This window comes from Manis javanica, chromosome 17 (assembly GCF_040802235.1).
Source record: "Manis javanica isolate MJ-LG chromosome 17, MJ_LKY, whole genome shotgun sequence".
NCBI lineage: Eukaryota > Metazoa > Chordata > Mammalia > Pholidota > Manidae > Manis > Manis javanica.
The window spans coordinates 62,240,473-62,256,247 of NC_133172.1; the positions used below are offsets into that span (position 1 = coordinate 62,240,473).

At 53.6% G+C, this 15,775-nt stretch overlaps 1 long non-coding RNA gene across 3 annotated transcripts in view; it reads right to left on the reverse strand.

The window, feature by feature from the left end:
• LOC108394489 (uncharacterized) overlaps nt 1–12,520 on the reverse strand; it is a 32,599-nt gene extending 20,079 nt beyond the window's left edge. For all 3 annotated transcript variants that reach the window (XR_012126569.1, XR_001852452.3, XR_012126568.1), the window contains exons 1-2: nt 12,384–12,520; nt 11,914–12,009 (exon numbers count right to left, since the gene is read on the reverse strand). This is a non-coding gene — a long non-coding RNA (uncharacterized lncRNA). The remainder of the gene's footprint in view (nt 1–11,913; nt 12,010–12,383) is intronic.
• Nucleotides 12,521–15,775: the final 3,255 nt, after the last annotated feature.

Consider the following 15,775-nt stretch of genomic DNA (forward strand, 5'->3'; position numbering starts at 1 on the left):
CGGGAAGGGCTCCCGAGTGAATGTGCTGTGCTCGCCCAGCAGAGCCCACGCTGGGTGCCGCCGGCGGCCCAGGGGACACCCATCCGACTGCTGGGACTCTGGCTTCCTTGTCTCTGCCTGTGGCTTCGCCTCCACCCGGTCAGAGCCCCCGTCCCTGCTGCCTCTTCCCGGAACTGTCCCTACCGATCGGCCACGTCTGCAGTCATTAGTTCCAGCGCCCACTGTGACCACAGGCTCTTCTTCTGCCTCTCTCACCCCCGACTCTTCATCCTCATCAAGGCCTCTCAGTGTCTTGACCTCTCTTCTTTCTTCCTCCCTATCAGCCACCTCCTGCCCTTACAATTTTTTCCCACCCAGCTCAAAGTTCCCCAGTCTATTGCTTTAAGCCGTCGCTTGCCAATTCCCTCACTGTGGGCAGGTCCAGGGAGCTGGGGACGGCAAGGCAAGGCCGGCGGCCCCGGGACCGCGTCCCGGCTCAGCAGCCTCGCCCCCGCTTCCCCTTCCGCAGACCACGTGCACGCAATGCCACGTCTCAGGCTCCACTTCTGGGGACCTCAAACCCCGGGCCTGGGCCTCAGAACCCCTGGAGATGAGGTTAGGGTCACCCCGGGGGTACTCCAGCCTGCTCGGCAGCTCCACAGGAGTCGGAGGGATCCCCGGGGCTGAGAGCCCCCAAGAACTGCCGCTCCCCAGAGAGGTGGGGAAGTGCCGTGTGTCCTGAGGCTCAGCACCCCATAACCCCATAAACCTTGGCTGGCCTCACACTGGGAAGGGCCCAGAACCCTGGCAGCCATGGGTGTGGGGCAGGGTGGTGGCCTGCAGCCAGCTCGTGACCCTCTACGCAGCCACAAATCAGAGAGTCATGACCTCCAGGGGTTTTAGCCCCATCCCCCCAGTCCAGGGCACCAGGACAAGTGGGACCACATTTGAGGAACCAGTTTCTCAGCAGCCAATAATGTGGACAAAAGACTCCACACCCCCACTTCACTGCCACCGTGCTGTGGCGAGCTGGCATCCACAGGATAATGTGGAGGCACATTTTATTTATTAATAGGCAACTAATTTTTGGAAAGGAAATGCGATCTGATCAACAGCATCTCTAATGTACTGAGTGTCTACCGTGCTTCAAGGTCTGTCCATGTGTTTTTGCTTTTCTTCAGCAGCACAGCCCCTGTCATTCACTCCCATTTTCAGATGAGGATACCAGGGCCCAGGGGGCCACATGACCTGCCCAGGGCCATAGCCCGTTGCCGGAAAGCAGGGCTGTCAAACGCAGGCTTGCTGGCGCCCCACATGCTCGCTTTCCTCCAGGCCGCACCATGTGTCCCACGCCTCTCCCTGCTCAAAAGCAAAGACGCTCATGGGGTTGTTATGAAATGTGGCTCATTGGTGGGTGAAACATTCTGGGGTCCATGAAGGCCAGATAGCTACACGGGTCCTCGGCTCTTTGAAGAATTAGACCCCATGGTTCAAACATGTTTCACAGAGGAATGCAGTAGGATCCTAAGAAATCAAGTCATCAGCCTAAGACGGTGGCAGAGGAAGGGAGAGGACCCCAGTCTCTCATGAAGTTAAATACACGCTGATCCAGTCCAGCCATTTCACTCTGAGGTATTTACCCAAGGGACAGGGAGATTCACATCTGCACAGAGGCTTGTCTCCAAGTGCTCGTGGCAGGGTCACCCCTACGAGGCCACGCCGCCGAACAGCAGCCGGTGGGTGGGTGAGCAGGCAGGGTCCTCACACATGGCGGAGTCACACACGGTGACAAAAAGACACCACAGGCACGCCATACTGCGTGTAAGAGCTAGGAAGGGGCATGCGTGCTGTACTGTGCATTCTTACAAGATTCCAGACGAAGCAACAGCAATTGGGACAGCCTGGGAGGGGTGGGGGGCACCTCACACTCCCCACGGGGGTGGAAATGTGATGTGACATACCTCAGCTGGGACAGCGGTGACCTGATTGTACTTACGCACCATAATGTATCAGCTGTACACATAAGATGGGGCCCTCTTGTTCTATGTAAATTTACATCTCAAAAGGGTTGATTTAAAGAAATTGGCTTTGGCAGCAGACAGATCCAGTGTGAACTGAGTCCCCTGACAGTGAAGGTCCTTCAACAACTGGCCGACCCTCCTGGTCTTGGTTTGCTCTCGGGGGACGGGGAAGGACCCGGGCGGCACGGTGGTACACGGATGAGCCACAGGAGATGCCGGCGTGGAGCTGGGGTCCCTGGCTCAGGCCTTCTGGGTGTGCAGCCGTCGGATGAGGGTAAGCGCGGTCCCAGGTCTCCTCAGTGATGGGGCAGGAAAGCCCTGCTCCCCAGGCCGCCCCGGGAACACAGGCGGAGCCAGGGTCTGAGCTGGGGGCCCCAGAGAGCTGGCCTGTGCTCCCAGGCCACGGTCCACAGGTGTCTGAGGCCTCTTCTGACCTGCTCCTCCTCCAGAGCCCCGGCACTCTCCACCCCTGGCAGCTCCCTGTTGTGTGTCTTTCCACTCTGGCTTGGAATCCCGACATTTTGGCCCCTTTTAAAGGCATGGACCCCTTCTCCGCCATCTGCCACTCGCTTCCTAGAGGTGGGCAGGGGCTGGGCTGGCCCCACGCCACCACCCAAGGGGCAGGTGCCTTTCCAGAGCTGCAGGTTCTCCTGTCGGCATGATTTCAATTTGATGCGACCTTGTGCAAAGCATTATTTCGTGTGAATGACAGGTACCTCCGGTTAGGGCTTAATCACTGACTCTAGAGCAGGAAAAATGTGCAGCATCTGGGAAGGCCTGGCTCAAGCCACTTTCTCCAAGGGCTGTTCCCCTGGGTTGCCAGTGGCTGCTCCCTGAGGCCCCCACAGAGCTGAGACACCCCAGGGAAGTGCTGTTGACCGGGTCTGCAAAGCTTCCCGGGCCGGAAGGACACACAACATGGACAGTGTGGCTGTGGGGCAGCATGAATGCTGTGTGCACACTGTTCATTTGAACCCCATTCTTGGGGCAGGGTCCCCCAGAAGCCGGCTCCATCATCAGGTCATCAGGACTTGGGTGCAGGGCCTTTATCTGGCAGACATTTTGGGTTTGCCCTGCTGCCTGGCAGACATCTGCAGAACTTGGCGCCTTACCGCAGCTCCGTCTTTTGCCCCCTGCCTTGTCTGTAGCCTGCGGCTGCTGCCTTGCAGCTCAGGCCCATCCGTGGACTCCTGAGGGCATCCGTGTGGCCTGGGCAGCCCAATCTGCGAGATCTTGTGCTGGCATGTGCGCTCAGTGACGACTCCGGGCTGGTTGATGAAAGGCCTGGGGGTGCCATGCCCAGCACCCAAGGGCATGGGCCATGCAGCCCCTCTGATGTCCAGCCTGGAAAGTAAAGACCTTGGGGAGAAAGACCGCAGGCATGGGCGAGATCGCCACGGAGGGAGGGAGTCCAGGGGGAGCACTGCAGAGGCGGGCGTTCCTTTTCTATCCTGGGGCAGGGACTGGTGCTGCAGCTGCGGTGCCTGTCCACCAGGGAGGTGCCGTCATACCATGGGACAGGACAGATCGTCACCACTGAAGCGAGGAGAGGGCAGAGGCACCCAAGCAACACGCCCTGAGCCCCCTGTAGCTGCCCTGCATCTCCCAGGCCATCCCCATAATCCCTGCAGGCCCCACATGGCAGGGTCCACGCAAGGCCACACAGAGCCAGGCCACTGGGACACACGGGCCTTTACTCTTTCAAGAAGCAGTTGGCAAAGGCCTCTCGAAACACGAGCTGGGACTAACAGGAGAGACTCCACCACACACTGAGTGTTATAGGTGTTCAGGTCCTAATGAGCAACAAGGAATGCCCAGGCTGTAATGTTTTCACTCTGGGTGGGCGGCTGGTGTAGGTGGAGAGGGATGGCTGCTGGGCCTTGGGGTGCTAGGAGGCCTCAGGGGCTGGGGGCATGGGGTGGGCTCAGAGCCTACCTGACTTCTCACCTGCCACCAGCCTGCACAAAGGGCTCCTGTTTCCCTTGGCAGGTGCTGAGAGCAGCCGGCTGTGGCCGGTTCTGCGACAGCGTAAACCCGGGTTTGCAGTGAGAGAACCTGGAGACGAGGGGCAGGAGCAGCGCCCAGTGGGGCCGCGGGGACTTATCAGGACTTCAGCTTGGACGGCTGCAGGGCTGCCCTGTGTGGCTCTGCACCTCGCCTCTTCTGCGGGCCCCGCGGTTATGGGGTACATGTGAGGCGGTCCGGGGGAGAGTAAGTCCACCTCACTGTCTGCCCAGGGATACCTCGGAAGGATGTCGGACTGTGGGCTGATGCGGAGACCACTGGGACGTCTCTCACCCCCTCAACATTTGCCAACTGACCCTAAGGGTGTGCTGTGGGGAGGTCTGGCCTTAGGAGGAAGTGGCTTTTATCTCTAAAATGAAAATGCTGGCATTTAACCCAAACAACTTTGGGCAGATTTTTTTCCCCCTTCTTTCTCTTCTGGAAGGGAAAAGTTATCAATTGGGTAAACACAGATGTGTTTAATGTTTTAAGTCAGTTCACACTGTATGCAGAGTCAGCTAAATATCTCTGGGCCATAATCCGCCCAGAGGTTGTTCAGTCCAGCTGTACAGGGGAGGCTGCTGATGACAGAGATTTCTAATGTTCCAATGACAGCTTCAGTGGTGTGGGACATTTGCTGGGTGTTTCCACAAGATCCTTGATTGTCAGAGAGCAGAGAACTGACTTCTAAGTTCTCAGGTGAAAACCTAGGAGTGACCTCTACTGTCAGCCCCACACTACGATTAGATCCCCTTAGAGACTATCAGGCTTGTTCCTGGCACCTCCCACTTTCAGGCCTTTATATGCAGGAGTCTAAATGCCTATAAGGGGATGGCTGGGTACTTTCAAAAATGGCTCCACCCATTCCTGCTCTTTGGCTCTTCTGATATTTGCAAGCAGAGCCCTAAATTCAGCTCACACACAAAGGGCAGGACTAAGTTCCGCTTCCTGGAGGGGCCGCATCCACATGCATTAGTGGGGATTCTTCTGCAAGGAGCTGTGGTGGCTGTGTTGCTTGGCTAGGTAACACCGGGGCCCTGCCGATAAGGAGGCGGAGGAGCAGGGACATCATTCCCTCAATGGCAAACAGCGATCCTGACATTTGCCTCACTTGTGCTGAGAGGAGAATGTCCACATTCAATGTTACATTACATTCATGTTCCGGAAGCTTGGAATAATGTTGGAGTTCTTATCAGCGGTTGGCCACCTGTGCCAGGTGGGTTTATTTATTGAAGACTCATGTCCTGGAGACTGGGATGGACACAGGTGACACAACGGTGAGTAAGCCTGTGGCACACATGGCTGGTTGTCATCAGGACTTCGCTTTTCTTTTAGTAACAGAACCACGGCATCTAGTTGGGTATGTGGCTGCCCGGCTCAGGACCGCATGTCCCAGCCTCCTGGGCATGGGACAAACTCCTGGTCAGTGGGATGTGAACAGAAGTAATGTGTCAGACACTTGAATGAGGCCAGCAAATGGGTCTCTGGGATGGACAGACAGGAAGAAGACATGGGGTGCTGGTTCGCACTTGTTACTCAGCTGGAAGCGTCTGGTATGGTCGGCCCTTCGTCAAAGCTACAGCATCAACATTGCACGAAAGAGCTCCTCTGGCTACCCATAAACTCCACACCTGAGTGACCAGGTCACAGTGAATTGCAACCAAAGAGAACTTAGTCCAGTCCATCTCCGGTCGCCTGTGTCACTTTGAACAAGCCACCTCACTTCTGTGCACCTCTGTAAACTTATTTGTAAGTATTTGTGCTTTTCATATAGAAAATTAGGAAAATCCAATGCGTTTTGTCTGTAAGATACTCAGTATGGTGCCTGCCAGGTTGTAAGTGTCTCAATAAATGTTAGCTTCTATTTTTATCATTATCATGATCATTATCGAAATGTTTATAGGATTTTTTTAACTGTTTGTAACTGGGTCAGAGTTTATAATCTTCCTCTACTCTTTTTTTTTTGTTTTTGGTCTGTTTGTTAAACACAATCCCAAATTGCAGCCCTAACAAGGCTGGTCTCAAATGCATGAAACAATTTCCAAATTTGAGACACATGAACCGATTCAGGGCACAGGAATTGGTCCGCATTCCGGAACAATTAGGGAACTAGTTTGCAGTAACTACGACATTTTGAAACACATCAAATAAGAAGTAGAAACCACTGTTGTATGTCACCGTCAGAAAGAAAAAGTGAGGCATTTTCTGTCTGACTTCCAGAACGGCTGGCTCACTGAGTCCCCGATGGAGACGCAAGAAATAGCAGGCCCATGTCAAAACCCCAGTGAACTTTTCACTGACTCAAAGACCTCCCACCCAATCCCAGGGGCTTGGGTAATTCAATGGAGATTAAAGGCTCACTAAGTCCCGGTAACCAGAGAAACACAAGCTCTATTCGGTTACCATTCCCATTTTCCTGTCAAGCAAAAAGGCAGAGTTTCCCTAGAGAACACAGAATACTTGCTCTCAGCCAAAGGACCCCCAAGGACCAGAACTTTTTAACCAAAATTACAAAAGAGGAAAAAAAGTTTGACTGCTTAGCTTTGCCAGGCCTGGACATTATTGCCAGCTCCACACTATGAGCTAAAGCTCTTGGCATTTGAGTCAATGAAATATGAATAATGCACTTAGTTAAATATTTCCTCCCACCATGAAAGTAAGTCCTCAGTCACCCTAATTTCTTTTTCTATTTGACATTTTCACTTCTTTTTCCGACCAGATATCCACGGTGAAATCCGGCACTCGGGGGACAAGTGCTTTCTAGGCAGGCTTTCTCCAACATTCTATTAGAAGCCTTTGAAACAGAACATGTTCTTTTTATCCATATTACTTCCTCCCCTGGAACCATTCGATCTCTACTCAGCAATCCCACTAGATTTTAACTTCCGTTTTTAAAAAGCTGATAAAAACGTATAGATGTTTGAACCCCATCCAAGGAAGTCGACGTCCAGGCTCTGCAAAGAGGGGGAGAAAGTGGCAGTGGAAGAATGGGGGGTTGAGTTATGGGCAGAGCAGGGCCTTTGCTCACCAAGCCTTCTGCACAGGCTAGGGGTCCGTTTTGGATACTTGTGTGACCCCTGCAGGGTGATCTGGGGGCAGTGGGGTCATTGGGGAGATTTTAGGTGGTTTGAAGTACTTTCTTGTCTCTCTGGTAAGTGGCTGCATGGTACGGAAGAGAGGAGTAGGGAATGGCGTCACGGAGGGCCAGTCCCAGATCCCGTTCCAGTTGCTCTGGGCTCCGGGCCTTCCTGCCGGGATTCTGGGAGACCCCACCGAGCCTTTCGGTGACTTCCTCCCTTCTCCCTTCAGCCGGCGCAGTCTGCTTTCTCCCATCTGCCTCCTGGAGTTCCTCACCGATTCACAGCCCCGGTCCCGAAGGAGCTTGTCATCAGAGGCAGCCACCAGCTGGGGAGCACGGGGAAGGGATGCCTCTTCCCGGGGGTCGGGGGAGGCCACTGAGAGGTGGTCCCTCAGTTGTGCCTGAAGAATGACTGAGAGCTGTTCGCAGAGGAGGGAGAGAACTGCGGGCTCTCGGATGCGTGGCAGGGGTGTGTGTCTCCCCTCCGTCCTCGGGTGGCCGGCTCCACAAGGGCGGGACCTGATGGTGCCTATTTTTACCCCTGCAGTTCCGGCACCAGGTCAGTGGAGGTGCTCCTGTGTGATGAGAATCACGGGAGAGGCTGATATCTTCTAAGCTGTGGACGTGCTTAGCTGAAGAAAGTGTGATGAGTTACAGGAACCAGAAAGTATCTGAAAGAGTCATGGGTGGCTGTATAGAAGAGGAGCTATTTGAGTTGGGTTTTGAAAGATGACTAAGAGTTCTCTTCAAATCGCAGACGTTGAAGAATCGAGAACAGTGGCAGTGTCCCCTACCTGGCAGTCACAGGAGTCAGGGCCAGGCCCCTTTGCCTCCCTGAAAACAGATGTGTCGGGTGGGAGGGCCTGACTTTGGAAGTTCCATGAGATTTATTTAGGAAAAAAGTAAAGGTGATGCAATAGGTATAAGGTAACAGTCGGACAGATGGGATTCCAGCCCCGGCTCTGCTAGGGCACCGCCTTGGCCCAGCGAATCCATCTCTGAACCTGATGGCACATCATCGGCAATGCCCTTGCCTGCACCCAGCTGGCATCTGGCTGGGATTCCCAGCGCCCACCGGGGTACAGTGCTCAGCTTGGCATCTTCTCCCATGGGGCTGCTCTCAGGGGTGCTGCAGTAGCCACCGAGTCTGAGCCAGGTGAGGGCCCCCGAGGCAGAGCCGCTGAGGGAAGGGCAGGTGGTTACGCTGAAGGTCGTATTCTGATTTCCAGCACACTGGTTGTCTTGGCGAGTTTTACACCATCGCCCCTTCCCTGGCCTCCATGGTGCACCCTTCCTCTGTCCCGATGAGGACAACCCTGCACGGGGACATTCTGTGGTTGGATCTATACCCACCCTAACCCCTGCCGCCGCTCCTCTTGGCTCCGGCGGCCAGCTCCGCCTTCCTGCACTCAGCCAGCGTCACAGGCCCTGGTGGACGGCGGCCGCCGAGGTGCAGTGACCAGTATCACCATCAGTGAGCATTCCTGCAGCAGCAGCTGCTGCTCACCGGGCTCCTCCTCGAGCGGGTCCTCGGCCAGCGCTCTGCCGGCTTTGGTCACCGACCACCCTGTTTTACAGACCTGCCCCTGCAGCCGCACCTGGCGGAGAAGCCGAGCCAAGTGCGCGCTGATGCAGCCGCCCCAGGGTGCTGCCTGGTCCCAGGACACACCTGCGCTAAGCCCTTCCTGCATTCAGACTCAGTTCCGAGGCGGACGCTAGGCCAGGGTTCATTACCATGATCATGGTACAGAGGAGAACATGGTGAAGCCCCATCACTGCCTGAGGCCACATGCTGCTGAGAACAGAGAGGATGCTGCCCCTCCCACCTCCTGACGCGAGCCCTGCACCCACCCACTGTGGGCTTGGCCCTGTCTCAGTCTGCGCCTCCCAGGCAGAGCCTGAGATGTGGGCTTGTGCAGGTGTGGACCACCTGGCCTTCCGGGGGTGAGACAAGAGCGAGAAAGGCATTGGAGGATTCCTTCAGGAGCCGGCGGCCCAGGCCCTGCCCAGGGGCCCTCGTGGCAGACGGGGCAGGGTGTGCCCTGATGGTCCTTGGAGGGGCCTTGAGGCAGGGGCCGCACCACTACCCCTGGCCCCTGCCCAGTGCCCCTGCGTGTGGGCTGAGGGCTCCCGGGCAGCCTGTGGGGTCAAGCCTCTGTCATCAGCCCCCGCCATACCTGTGCTCCGCACTCCCCCCAGGTCACACTGGAAAGAAGCTGCACGAGGTACAACAGATCCTTCCTGGTTATCTAACTGTTGAGGACGCCACCCAGTTAGAACGATCGGAGCCTGGCATGTCAGAGACGGCCACTCCCCTGGTCTTCTGGCAGAAGCAGGGTACAGTGCCAGCAGGCTGGTGGGGGTGCTCCCGGCTGAGGTCCCAGAGGGCCACTCTGTCCTCCTGTCCCTCTGACTTTGCCTGGATAGCACGACGCTGGGGAGGCAAGGTCAGGCTCGTCACTTCTCACTCCAAGTTCCGGTGACAGGGACTCAGTGCACATGGCCCGAGAGGCTCTGTCTGTGGCACTGGCCACTGAGCTCAGTCTGGCTCACCCACCCAGCACCTCAGGGCTGAGCACCCCACTCTTCCAGGGCCGCAGTCCTTGATGCCAGGCTCCATGCACGTGTGGCAGATGGCAGGTCGATCTGCTGCTACACACGGCCAGGGGCCTGGAGCCAACCTGACAACTAGACCCTTGGTGAATGCATGTTCTCATGGAGGCTTCCCTGAGTACCTGCCTCGGGCTGGTGTGGGGCTGGGTGCCAGGGGCCAGAAAAGCCAGAGGTGTGGCTCCTAGCCTCACGAATTTCCCAAGAATACCATTTATGGAAGAGCAGAGCCTTCAGAGATAATCTGATCAGTCTTCTGGTATGTTCCAAAGAGCAGGAGACATAACCCCAGCCATGCTTCTCGGGCGTCACCTTGTGCCAGGCACTGCTTACAAACACTACCCCTCAGAATGCCAGCTGCCCCTGCTCCTGCTTGAGGCCTAAGAAAACTGATGCTCACAGAGGCTGGAGAACCTGCCGAAGGCTACACGGCACCTTAGCTGCAAAGACAAGACTTGAACCCTGGTGCCTCAGCTTAGAAATTTGTATATGAACCACCAGGACCCTCAGCCTCAGCTGTGTTTTTAGTTCCAGCAAAATGTAATCAAGAACAGCGACTCTAACAGCTAATATTCAGAGTGTTTATTAAGTACCAGGCACTGTAAGTGTCTCTGTGGATTTCCCATTTAAGGCCTCAGCAGCCCATGTGATTGACGCTCCGGGTTATCTCTGTTTCACAGATAAGGGAAACGAAGCTCAGAGATGCTAAGCGACTGTGCCCAGGCACTCAGGCAGGAAGTGGTGGAGCTGGGATCCGAACCCAGGTAATCTGGCCCCAGCTCTCCCTCTCATGGGAGTGCTCACCAGCACAGCGCTTTCTAATATACACTGCAAGGGACAAGCTCATGTCCTCTAAAGCCCCCCTTTTCTCTTTAAAATTCAGTGTCTTGGAATTTTCAGGCCAATCCTTGTGTCTTGTTCATCCAAGACCCAGGAGCTAGCAGCACGCATTTGGTACTCAGCACCGATCAAGGGCAAGAACAGCTGGGACCGGCCCCCAGGGAAGGCAGCTGCCTTCCTCAGCACCCAGCCCTGCGTAGTTTTCAGGACACCTCCAGATTTAACGCATTCTCCAAGGCATGCCCTATGGAATACCCCTCTGAGAGGCGCTCCAGAAAAACAAGGTTCCAAAGCCAAGTTAAGTTTGCAAAAATGCTGAATGCCACCCTCCCTTCTGGAGATTCTTAGCATGTGCAGGGCTCAGAGATGCCCTACGGTAAAGAAGGCATTTCAAGAGCACGAATATAAGCGAAATAAGTTCTGGATGGAATATACAGCATGATGACTTTAGCTAACAATACTGTGTGTCATATACCTGAAAGTTGCTGAGAGAGTAAATCTTAAATGTTCTCACCAGAAGAAAAAAAAGGCATGTGGTGGGAAGGAGGTGTTATTAGTTAGCTTCGGTGGAGATCATTTTGCAATATATAACTGTATCAAATCAACACACTGTATGCCTTAAACTTACACAATGTTATGTGTCCATTATATTTCAATAAAGGGAGGGATGGGGAGGAAGGACTGAGATATATGTCTAAAAACAATAAAGATGTCTTTCAAATTGACTTGACTATGGATTCCCCTTTTAGCCCACCCGACATCTATTTGCATCCATCAAAACTAAAATAGAGAAGACCGTACTCTGCAAAATGCTGACTAGTATTCATTTCTTATTCATCCATTCATTCATTTACTGAGCTCTTGATGTGTATCAGGCTCAGGGCTAGGCACTCAGTTTTTGATGCTGAACTAAAGAGACATGATCTGTGCCTTCAAGGAGCTTCTAGTCAGGTGTGGGCGGTGGAAAAAGGGGACTGACATACATAGAAATAACCGCCAAACAGGCACATCGGTAGTTCGTGATCTACAGAGCAGAGATTTCGAAGCATGGCTAGGAAAGCCTCCCAGTGTGAGGCAGGGCCTCTGACCGTCTCACTGTAATCAGTGTAAACGGAGCCCGGTGGTTTATGCGCATTACTCTGCACTGGAAGCCAGACCCCGCTGGGGCCATCTTAGGTGCATTTCAGGATATTTGCTAGGTGAGATGCGGCGCCCACCCTCTACAAGGTCACCCGGGAAGGCAGATGGCAGGGCGAGCCACACAGGTGGGTGAGGAATGTGGCTGCGGTCCCCGGAGATGCCTCTTAGATAAAGGGCTTCAGAATTGTCAGGATGACCTTAGCCATTTTTCTAGATGTTTCAGGGTAAAACTGTACTTACATAACTCCAATCTCTTTGCGTCTCTGCATCGTGTCACGCTCTCCCAGGTGGCAGGATCCCTCCATCCACTTCCCAGTGGTCCTTGGAGTCAGGAGACTGGTGGGGAGAAGGGCAAGCATGGTGTGGGGAAGGGGGGCCCACAGGTGTTTGCGCCCACAGTTGGTCCGTGAGTAGGGCCAGTCGGTCCATGCTGGGCTGGCTGGGAACACTGCAGGGAGCGGGTGCCCCCGGGGGCCACACGTGACCTGGGGCAGGGGCGGGGCTGGAAGCGGCTGGATGGGAGGCCAGAGCCCCCTGCAGGGGCTGGCCACTTCGGGGCCCCTCTAGTCTCCGGGTGGGCTCAGGACCTGGGGTGACCTGTGTTTCCGCCGGCCTCCTCCTCCCGGGGTGTCTTTTATGCGCCTCATGGTTTCTGCTTCCTTATGGCTTCGGCTTTCCCAAACCCCGGGGTTTCTAACAAGAGAACTTACCCCATACAATTCCACACTAAGGGAACAGAGTCCCTCCTGGGAGACGGCAGATCCTGGGGCCGCCTCCTCCCCACGCCTTCCCCGGCAGCACCCTCTGCCCCGGCTTTCTGCAGGGGTGATCCGAGTCCACCTTCTTGAGAAAGGCCGTCCGATTGGCCCAGCCCTCTGCCTGTGTCAAACCACATCATTGGCTACTGGGAACCAATGGGTTGGCTGTTCTTGGTTTGAGTGCTGGCCATGGACCAATCAGATGTGGCCAGGAAGCCGAGGGTAGCAGCTGTGGACACCCAATGCGGCCCTCGGGTGTTCCAGGTTGAGGGTCACTAGTGCTGCCCACCCTGAGGACACTTATGGTTCCTGGGTCTTGCTTTTCTCGTACACTTTATGCCTTTGTAAGTTATTTATTGTCTTTCAAAAAAAAAGCTATGATTCTATATGGTTCTACCAGTAAATCCACAACAAACAGCTTTATGGGGGAGAAATAGGTAAGCCACCAAGTGGTCACTAGTTGGGGATTTTTAAATACACACTTGCAGACCCTGAGAGTACAAACAGACAACAGGAAAAGAAAGGAAGGAAAGAAAGGAAAAAAAACCCCTACACATGCAAGATTCATGACATCAAAACTGAGTATGCCTTAGTAGACACAGCTAGAACTTCACGCTCAGCAAGCAGGGTGCACATTTTTGGATGGTATTTCCATCTCCGCTCTTAACACATTCTCCTTTTTTTCTTCCCATGTTTCTGCTCACCCTACATTTTGTTCCTTTTTTTAGACATGTCCTCAACATACTCTGATTTTAAAATTGCTTGGCACTAAGCAAGAAAAAGAGCATTGAATGGCATTTGCAAATTACTTTCAGTTTGTGGCTTTGAAAAGAGGGGTTATGTAAAGTATTGATAGTTAAACTACTTTCTCAGGGGGCGGGTTTGAAAAAAATGGCAGATCAAAAGCTCCTTGAAAACGTGTGCGGGTCTGTGCTGGGAGTCTGTTCTGTCCAAAGGAAATCTCTGGCAGGTATTAATTTGAGGGAGAAAAAAGGGAATTTTTTTAAGTCAAGTCATCACTAGGAGGAAAAAAAGGGAAAAGGGAGAAAAATTGCAGCATGTTTTAATTGTGACTGGGAAACTTTATAAACACAATTTACACACGTATCACTTATAATCGCAGTCCTGGCCAGAGCAGTAATTATGATAAATCCTTTGTCAACCCTGCTTAGAAGTCCTTATGAGGTGGTCGGAAATTAGTTCACATTCTAGACAATAGTTCAATAAAAATCCGATCCAACCCAGCCTCTCTGCATATGGAATTCCACCCGGCCTGTAATCAGATGTTCACCAAATCACACTTTTTCATTGCCAAACGCCTTGGCAGTTAGCATAAACAAGTCTTGAATTCATTAAGTTGCACTTTTTAGCCTTCTAATTAGCTGAAAGTTGTACATTTCAGGCGCAGCATGTCAAGAGCTCAATTTCAAGGTATAATGATACGGCATAGAAACCAGTCATTGCCTTTTGTCGTAGAGGTTGGTCGACGGCTGCCTGCTTACCTGACCTTGGGCTGGCTTGGGTAGGTGCTCTTGGAGATGGTAGAGAGGGGATGGCAAGGAGGCGTTCTGAACACATGCTGGTTCTGTTTAAAAAATCAGCCCCCTCCGATCTCTTATCTTCTCAAACACCACCAGCGGTTCGGAAATGAGATCCTCCAACAGTCACCTGTGGGCAACTTTTTTTGGTTTTTTCAAATATCCCAGTTTTTTCCCTTGGTGGGTCTTACATCATCAAGCTCTGCCACAAATCCTCCTGCCGTGATGACAATGAAGCATGAGGATGTCACTCAGGGCACGTTCCTCACTCTGGTCTGCAGCGTGTCCACGGCACAAACAGCATGCGGGTAATATTCCAGCTCGTTTGTTTAAACCTTCAGTGAAATGGCTCTGGCCCTCATAAAGAAAACTCAGGCTATGGACAAGAAAAGGATATTCGACACTGTCAGACCTGAAAGCCCCAAATCCAGTGCTACCCTGTGTGAAAAATGAAAGCTGAGAGCCAGAGGGGAAGGAACATGCTAGCTGTACGGGGTTGATGAGCAGCTGAGTGGGAATTTGAAAAGAATATATCGTGTCTTTCTTTCAGAGAGCATCTTCCCTTTTCTGAAATAATTCACATTCCTGGTCTCAGACATGGAGGAGCCAGTGAAATAGGAAGCCGGGTACCATGTGCCCCTGTCTTGGGGCTGAAAATACTGAGCAGCCATGTGTCTTCCATAAGCAGACATGGTCAGTGCTGGCGAGGACTACACTCTCACTTCCCTGAGGTTCAGATCATGCTCTTTTTACTAGACCAGAGGACACTGGGGTTTTCATAAGGGACAAGAGAGCGTGTCACAAGGCAGTGGCTTTCAAACATTTCAAACACACCCAAATAAGAAGTCATTTTCCTTGGTGATCCAGTGTGGTGGAGAATGCTAACTGGCCTTGGTGCAGGGCTGTAACTGGCTCTGGCTGAGGGGCACCTGCCCCGGGGCTTCCCCCATCATTAGATAGAGCACATTGCATGATCACACCTGGTGGCCGCAGCATCGCCTTGAGGGGGTAGCCTGGGCAAGCCCTTCTTCCACAGGTATGCAGGTGAAGACGCTTCCCCAGACTGTGCGGCTGAGCCCCAGTCTCCCAGCCTGTTCCCGCATTCTCCCCTTCTTGCTTGTAGTAATGGCAACTCCCAAGTTTTGCGGGGGTGCCTGGCTGGTCAGCTGAAAGACTACATTTCCCATCAGTCTCTCCTTACAAGGAGCTGTGGCCCAGAGGTTACATTCTGGCCAGGAGGGTATGAGGACGTGTGCAGCTCAGCCTGGTCATACCTTTAGGAAAGGAGAGCGCTCGCCTCCCACTTCCTCCTCATCCCTCGCCTTTGGGCTGTGTGCAGCCCTGAGGGTGTGAGCCGGCCAAGATCAGGCTGACGACAGTAACACCCAGGGGAGGGGAGACTCTGGGTGCTAGGTTACCCCCAAAGCAGAGCCGACCACTAACCCCGGCCCACCTGCCCACGTCTGGACTAGTTCAGGAGAGGGAAATAAAAAAGCATCTGCTGGTGCGCTGTATTTTGGGTCTCTTTATTGCAGCAGCATGGCATATTCCCTGACCAATGCGCCCAGGATGCACACTCAGGCACACACGCACACGCACACACAGGCTGCAGAGACAATGCTTCTTCTTCCCATGTGAACTGTGTTCCATCTTTTAATTCTTTTCCTTTCTTTCCTTGCTATCCTGTCTTTTGAGAAAAAAAAAAGTGGACCTCTCCAATGACACTGACTCTGTGACCCACCAGTGGGTTCTGACCTCCAGGTCCCGCAGGACCAGAACACCCGGAGATGGTCCAGTCTTTGCCGA